This window comes from Peromyscus eremicus, chromosome 15 (genome assembly GCF_949786415.1).
Source record: "Peromyscus eremicus chromosome 15, PerEre_H2_v1, whole genome shotgun sequence".
In the NCBI taxonomy this organism is placed as follows: Eukaryota; Metazoa; Chordata; class Mammalia; order Rodentia; family Cricetidae; genus Peromyscus; species Peromyscus eremicus.
The window spans coordinates 9,881,834-9,890,012 of record NC_081431.1 but is presented as its reverse complement, the minus strand read 5'-3'; the positions used below and the strand labels follow the sequence as shown (position 1 = coordinate 9,890,012).

At 43.9% G+C, this 8,179-nt stretch overlaps 1 long non-coding RNA gene across 1 annotated transcript in view; it reads right to left on the bottom strand.

The window, feature by feature from the left end:
- Nucleotides 1-1,568: 1,568 nt before the first annotated feature.
- The window catches only part of LOC131925168 (uncharacterized), a 17,344-nt gene continuing 10,733 nt past the window's right edge, over nt 1,569-8,179 (bottom strand). The window contains exons 3-5 of the long non-coding RNA XR_009383166.1: nt 6,922-7,140; nt 4,047-4,232; nt 1,569-2,458 (exon numbers count right to left, since the gene is read on the bottom strand). This is a non-coding gene — a long non-coding RNA (uncharacterized LOC131925168). The remainder of the gene's footprint in view (nt 2,459-4,046; nt 4,233-6,921; nt 7,141-8,179) is intronic.

Here is an 8,179-nt window from a genome sequence, read left to right as displayed (position 1 = left end):
CTGGCCATTTTCCTAGTTTTGGCTGTGGTCACAGCCTTGGTCCCATTTAGTTTAGTTGACAGATTCCTTGTGGGTGGTCACGAAGAACCAGGACTGCTGAGAGATGGTCCTTTCAAGTATGATCTTGTATCATCATTCATCATTCTTATTCTAAGAAAGGAGGTGGATTCATACTGAGCGGTCACTCAGGAATAGATTTGCATTTTAAAATAGTGTATGAGTCAAGACAACCTAACATGTGCTCCTCCAAAAATCATTTGTCTACCCAGATTTTTAATCCAAGAACAATTTTCTCCTTGGGATGAGTATTGCAGGAAGAATTCCAACTTCTGAATGAATGATGTGACTTAATAGTAAGATGTTGTGGTTTTTAGTTAACTCTTGAAGTATTCTATTTGCATATGTACAGTTATCACACAATCGTACTGCTTCCTGAAACAGTGTGGGGCTGGTGAGATGGCCCAGTGGATAAAGCTGCTTGCTACTCAAGTGTGATGACATGAATTTGATCCCAGAAACCCACTTAAAGGTGAAAGGAAAGAACCAACTCCATAGAGTTGTTTTCAGACCCCTACATGAATGCTGTGCTCTGACCCCCCTTACACACATACATGCACAATAGTAACAAAAAATAAACTACAAAAAAGAAAATGAAACAATTCTCTCTCCTACCATGCTCAGAAAGTGTTTGACTTAAGAATGGCATTTCTGACAACTCCGTAACAAGGAAGCCAGATGCCAGCACCACAGTAGGCATCATCCAATGTCTTCATGTAAGGAGGGACAAGTGATGGACCAGTGATATTTCCATTGTGTTGACCTTTGAATATATTTGGCTCTATTTTTCATTGACTGTAAAATTTGGCCTTACAGTATTCAAAGTGGATGACTACATGTTCTCTATAAATTGGGAATTAAAAAGAATGTATTTACATTCCTAGAATAGTCTTTTTCAAATGCCTGATGAGTATAGAAGATAATTTCTAAAAGCTTCATGAGCTGCAGAGGATGTTTAGCCTCCCTGATTTGAAGTTGTAGTTGGCTTTAGTGAGCAATCATCATATGCTATCCAACTTGACCCAACTGGAAGCTCTATAAATGGAGAGGTTCCCAGAATTCAGCAGCCCCTCAGCATACTCACAGGCCACATCTTATTTGCACAGATCAGGATGTGGCAGGGTGGGTACCAGCAGGCTGAGGATGTCCTTGTACTGTGGCAATGGTTAATGACTGATTATGGGGTGATGTACATTTTCGTCTCTCCTAACTGACAGATTTGGTTGATATTGGATGTAAAGGTACAGTAACACCTGTATTGGTGTGAAGGAATCTTCCAAATTGTTTATTGGCTGGAGATGACTTAAGTCACCACTGAATTAGAGCTTTTAAATTTGGGGTAGGGATTCCAAATGATAATATGAACACTTAAAGAGAGCATGATTCTTAAAATAGGCTTATTTACTTCCAGAATAATTTAAGAGATAATTTTATGTTTTTCTAGTATAGTGAGTCTTAGTTGGGACTCATACAAAACAACAACAACAACAACAACAACAAAACCCCCTACTCTTGCCTTATATGGAGGTATAGTTTCAGGAAACTCCACAGTCTTGTGAGATATGCATTGGCCTGGGGATAGGGATTTCCAGGCTCGGGTGGCCATTAATAGATGGAGAGATGTATGAAGGACAGCTTACCCTACTTGGCTTGCTTGTTTATGAAAATGATAACTTATCTGCAATCTTTGTTTTATAATTGTGAGATCATGATTTATAAATAAAAGAGAGTGAAATTAGAGTGAGCTTGCTGTTATGTGGGTCTCTCTTGTGGGCAGTAAGGGATTGGAGAGAATAAATGGTTCGTTTTAGCACATGAAGATGACATCACCTGAATATTCTTTGTGGATGCCCAGATTCAGCAACTGGCAGTCACCCCAGCATTTTGTCATTCTCCAGGGCTGTGATCATTCAAGGACTCCATTACATCCTTTCCATTCTTCTTTTGGGGAGGGTAGGGGAATGGACAGACCCAGGAAGGAAAGAGTTCCCCGTGTGTTCACAAATTGGCATATCCTACTGATTAAGTAAGACCACACACCCTATTGTTTTGATACTTGTGGGATAATGTAAGCGTCTTGCTGTGGCATTCTGATGGGAGCTGCCAAACAGTGCAGAGCTGGTAACTGGTGCTCACTGCATGGAACAGATTGAAGAGAGAATTCTAGCAAGCACATCCAAAATTGGTCTTCCTTAATGGTGGCTGCTAAGGTTTAAAATAGAACATCTCAGCTTTTCCATAGACGTGCTTGCTTACTGAAGAGTCTGTATTTAAATGTATTTCTTCCTCACAGCCAATTTCCCTTTTCACAGAGTCTAGAATGAAAACACTGCTCTTGAGCCAGTTGGGTGGCTGCAGGGGGCTGTGTTCGGTGTTCTCAGTTACATCCGGTCTTGTGTTTCTGAAAAATGGATGGGATAGGACATTTGTTCAGTGGCAAACTCATTACTGTGCTTAGAAGAAAAATAACAACATGCTCTAGGCCTTAATCCTTCTATACAAACTCTACAAACTCAAACTGCAGATCCCAAGATGTCATTTTGCATGGAGTTGGCTTCTTGCTTCTTTGCAGCTCTTTTGTGTTCCCAAACATTCCTCACGAACAGCTTGAGTGACTGTTTGCTTCAAGTACTGGCACTTTGATAATAAATGGTTAAAATAATTCAGATTTATTGTGCATCACATTTAATTTTTTGCCAAGCAAAGTGGACTTCCTCCCCTCATTTTTGTGGTTTTGATCTCCTAGTCTGTTGGATTGCTTGATTTACCCTCCATGCTTTGGTTGATTAGTTTGTGTGATTCTGTTTTGAGAAGCAGAACACAAGGATTGGCTGTGCTGTTCAGCCTAGATACTGACTACACCATCACTTCTCATTGTTGCTGGGGTTGATTTTTTTTTTTTTGAGCTTCATTTTTCTTTATCTTTCCCTAGACTTTTCCTACTAAATGCTATTATGTAAGCACAGAAAATGGAAAATACTGGTGTTTGCCTAGCCTTTCACTTTTACCCTCTATATTTGATTGTAAAGAAAATGACACCCCACTGCCATTTCTCTTCTCCTTGGTAAGAATTACAAGCATACTTTCTGGAAATGCTCTTCTATATTCTGGGGTTGCTGTCCTGTGAAACAGACAATTCTTCCACAGTATATGTAAATAGTGGCCCCATTTAGCATGGCAGTACATTCAAAGAAGAGCCTCCCCGAATTTAAAGTAATTGAAAAACAATTCAGGTTCAAAGACATGCTTTTACAACCACATTATTCCAACATGAAACACTTAAGTAAATGCCTTTCTGCGTTCATCTCCTTCTTAGCCCACCTTGACTTTACTGCACCTCCCAGGTTCTTTCCTCAACCATGCCAGGCTTTCCTGAACTCTCATAACTCAGGTACCATTTCCTGCTTCTCTCCTCTGCTTCCTGTTCTTCCACTTCATCTGTGAGAGCTTCGGCCTCTTTTCTCAGGAAGGAAACCTTTAAAGCCGTACCCACAGAGCAGGAACCCTTTCTTAGAAGGAAGTGAAGTGGGGAAGATAGGAAAATGGCCAGTGTGTTAATTGTGTGTGTGTAGAGTGTATATTCACACTTTTACCTCTGTCAGATGCAGTAGCTACAAACTGGGTCACTATGGTGTTCTCAGATCACCACTGAAATCCAGAGAGAACAACAGGACTTGTTCTGTGCGAGGATCAGTGCTTTGCCCTTCCCGTTGTCAGTTTCCCTTTTATTTCCTGAGTCATCTTCCCAGGTTTCTCCATCTGCCTATCCTGCCCTCTGTGGCATAATAGAAAAGAAGCCACAGAGACTTCTCAGCTAGATGAGGACACTCCATCACAGTAAGAGTCGTTTATCAATCACAGTATCTCTCTGATGCCAAGACAATCATTTCATTTTCCTGTGCTTGAAAGCCCGGAGTTGCTATTGCCTCCAGGATGGAGCCCACAGCCATCAGCCATTGTAGAGGACACTGACGTAGATCCCGTCTTACCTCTGCCTCAGAGCCGGTAGTATGATACTCTCTGGCTGTGTTCATTTTCCTCCAGCCTATGGATTGCTGTGATTCACGTTAGAGACTTCTCACATTTTGTTGCCACTGATAAAATGTTCTTCCCCACTCACGGTGCTGGCTAGTTGTATGTCAACTTGACCCGAGCTTGGGTCACTTGAGAGGAGCCTGCTGTGGGATGGTCTGTATGTCAAGTGTGTTGCTGATTGGTCAGTAAATAAATCACTGATTGGCCATTGGCTAGGCAGGAAGTATAGGCGGGACAAGGAGAAGAATTCTGGGAAGTGGAAGGCTGAGTCAGGGAGACACTGCCAGCCGCCATGATGACAAGCCCCATGGGAAGATCCCGGTAAGCCACGAGCCATGTGGCAAAGTAAAGATTAATAGAAATGGGCTAAATATAAGAGTAAGAGCTAGACAATGACAGGCCTGAGCTAATGGCCAAGCAGTTTAAATAATGTAAGAGTCTGTGTGTTTATTTTATAAGTGGGCTCTGGGACTGGCGGGACTTGGTGGCGGGAGCTGGAGAGAAATTCTCCAGCCTGAGAGAGATTTGCCCTGACCGTGGGCCAGGCAGGAATTCTCCAGCAACAGGAGCCTGTAGGGAATTTACTTAATTAGTGATTGATGGGGCCGGGCCACCCCTAGGCAAGTGGTCCTGGGTGCTAGAAGAAAGCAGGGTGATTCTCCTGCTGTTGCCCTGTCTTGTGGAAATCCTGCAGCTTTGGGTCTGTAGGACTGGTCCCTTCACCTGCTACAGCAGATTACAGATGGGGTGAATACTGGGGTAGGACAATGCATAACCCTGGTAGTGTAACTCTCTATGTTGCACTACGGCTTCCATGATGAGACACTCCCCCCCTCCCGTTTTTTTTCAAGATTTATTTATTTATTACATATACAGTGTTCTGTCTGCACGCCAGAAGAGGGCACCAAATCTCATTATAGATGGTTGTGAGCCAACATGTGGTTGCTGGGAATTGAACTCGGGTACTCTGGAAGAGCAGCCAGTGCTCTTAACCTCTGAGCCATCTCTCCAGCCCCTCTTTTTTTCTCTTAAATTTTATTTGGGTGGGGTGGTTGGAAGGGCAGAGGGCAGATACACACAGACAGGAAATGAATGGGATAGAGATGCATGATGTGAAAGACACAAGATTAAATAAAAAGAAAGTAAGGGAAAAAAAAAAGGTTGAGCAAGCCATGATAAGCAACCAATAAGCAGCACTCCCCCACGGTCTCTACATCCGCTCCTGCCTCCAGGTTCCTGCTCTGAGTTCCTGCCCTGACTTCCCTCTGTAATGGACTGCTACCTGGAAGTGTAAGATAAAATAAAGCCTTTCCTCCCCACGTTGCTTCTGATCATGGTGTTTTATCACAGCCATAGACCCCCTTTTATTAGTTCCCATATCCTTCTTTTCCATGATGTCCTCTAGGAGTCCCGCTCCGAAGTAAGCGAGGTAATCCTGCAGTGCCCCCTCTTAGCACTTTCCCACCGCTAGTTCACTGTTTGTCTTAATGAAGTGTCAGCCTGGATGGCTTGGTCAGTGCTACCTTCCCGTGTGTAGCGTGGATTAGGTGCCCAGCACGTGTGTTGAGTGTGGACACTGACACTTGTCGTAGAGTGACCTTGCACAGTATGAACCAACCACAAAGGGCCTCTGTTAACTGGTGAGACTCCTCCTGCCTGCCTCTCTGCTGTGAAGCTGTCAGGCTGTGGTTCTGACGTGCACACCCCTCCAGCACTCTGCTCCCCTTTCCCTTGTTCATGACGATGATCAGAAACCTGACCCTTATCTTTTTTTTTTTTAAATTTTTATTTTGCAATACAATTAAGTTCTACATATCAGCCACAGATTCCCTTGTTCTCCCCCCTCCCGCCCCCCTCACCTTCCCCCCAGCCCGCCCCCCATTCCCACCTACTCCAGGGCAAAGCCTTCCCCACAGACTGAGATCAACCTGGTGGACTCAGTACAGGCAGGTCCAGTCCCCTCCTCCCAGGCCGAGCCAAGCGACCCTGCATAGGCCCCAGGTTTCAAACAGCCGACTCATGCAATGAGCACAGGACCCGGTGCCACTGCCTGGATGCCTCCCAAACAGATCAGGCCAATCAACTGTCTCACCCACTCAGAGGGCCTGATCCAGTTGGTGACCCCTCAGCCATTGGTTCATATTTCATGTGTTTCCGTTGACCCTTATCTTTTATAGAGTGGCAAGCCTTCTCTTGAGTGGTTTATATGAATATGAATTACCATGTTTCTTCTCAACCTAAATACTTGTTGTTTTGTAGATTGTAAAGTAGGTGATACACACACACACACACACACACACACACACCCCTTTTTTTTCTTTTATTGGACAAAGATTTGAGGCCTACGTGAGTCACAAAGTGGATAGTGGAACTCCCCTCAAGCCTAGGCCCGTTGGCTCTCCTCTGCCAACCTGGCTCTGATGAGTTGGATACTGTAACATGGGTCATGATGATGAATTGAACCACAGTTTTAGAATCTCATCCTCATGCAGACATTTTCATTTGCTCCTTTGAGCAACACTGTTAAATCAGACAAGATGGGTTTTACCTTCTGTCTTCGACCGCTAGTAAAATTTAAGGACAAACTCATGAAATAATGTTAGAAGTTCGGCAGCTAATGAGAAGTGAATGGAGACATACAGCTCAGTTATCCCGACCAGTCAAATACTTTCTCTGGCTCACTGTGGCCTTGAGAGTAACTTAACAATGTGGCTCAACCTTTTCTGGCTTCAGCATCACTAACTTTCTCCCACTCTGTCACTCTCAATCAGCCCAGACTTCCCGCTATTTGTTCAATAAACACAACAACACTTAGAGCTCTGCACTTACCCTGTTTGATACCCAGGCCAGGGAGGTCAGATGGATGGAGAGATCTTTTAAAACCAGGAAGCGTTGCCTGGAGCAAACCATGCAGGTGAGACTTGTGAACCACGAAGAAGTGGGTCAACTGCAGTGTTTCTGTCTCCTGACACACGCGGTCTGAGTGCTGGAGAGGTTGTTCATTCCACACCTTGCAATTCACAACTTCTTTATTTTGCCAGTGGCACTCTAGAAAGTGACAAATGGATAATAATTGTGTGGAAACACAAAGAGTGCAGATACCCTGTTTCTTTGGGCCATAATTGAAACATCCCAAGTTCTCAGACACATTAATAGACAACATCTGCTAAAATCAGGAGAATGAGTGAAAAACAGGATATGAGGCTTTCGGATTAGAGTGAAGAGTGTCCAGTTTGGACTAAGCTCCCATGACTTGGGTAATTGAGGCCAAGTGACTTGGTTAAGAAAAGTAAAAACAACTGAAAGCAAACTATTGGACTGGAACAGAACTGATTTTGTTCATTTTTCATCAGTTTCTGTTAGCTGGACAGATAATAGAGAGAGACACATAAAGTGCTTTTGAATCAAGGATGAGGGCTGATTAACAAGTTTGTTCTTCAGAAAAATAGGCTGACAGAGCTAGCCTGTAATTCCTTTTATTTTCCTTTGTTGTGATGCTCAAAATTTCAAAACACAACCATCAAAAACCATGATGTCCTTTCTATAGTCTTCAGATGACTTCTAAATGGATAGACATGATGGTTTTGATGGCATCCATTTGCCAGATATTTCTGCTTTCCTTGGTAACCCTGGGTGATGTGAGCACAGGTCCTTTAATTCCAAACTTAATTATTAACTGTTACATCACACACACACACTGCTCCACACAGTAGATATATCTCTCTGTATGTGTATATGCCAGTTACAGAGTGACCATGAAGGGTTAAGAGGCCACAGCACAGTTCAGGAGAAGCAGGGAAGTGGATAGAAATGCAAGCAGAGCCTGTATTGATAACGAGAATGACCCAAGCCAAGCCCTGCTGCAGAGGTGGATGCTGGGTACAGGGGACGGAGCAGGAGGAAGGATAGATGGCAGATCCAGATGGGCAAATGGGAGGATGGCCGAGGGCAGTTGAGTAGGCTGTGCCAACAGTGGGGACCCACCTGAGTGAAGCCCTGGAAAGAGTTGGGAGTCCTCTGTCATCATTCTCTGACACACAGGAAGTTGGATGACAAGCCAGTGGGAGCCATCTCCATAGCAGTGTTG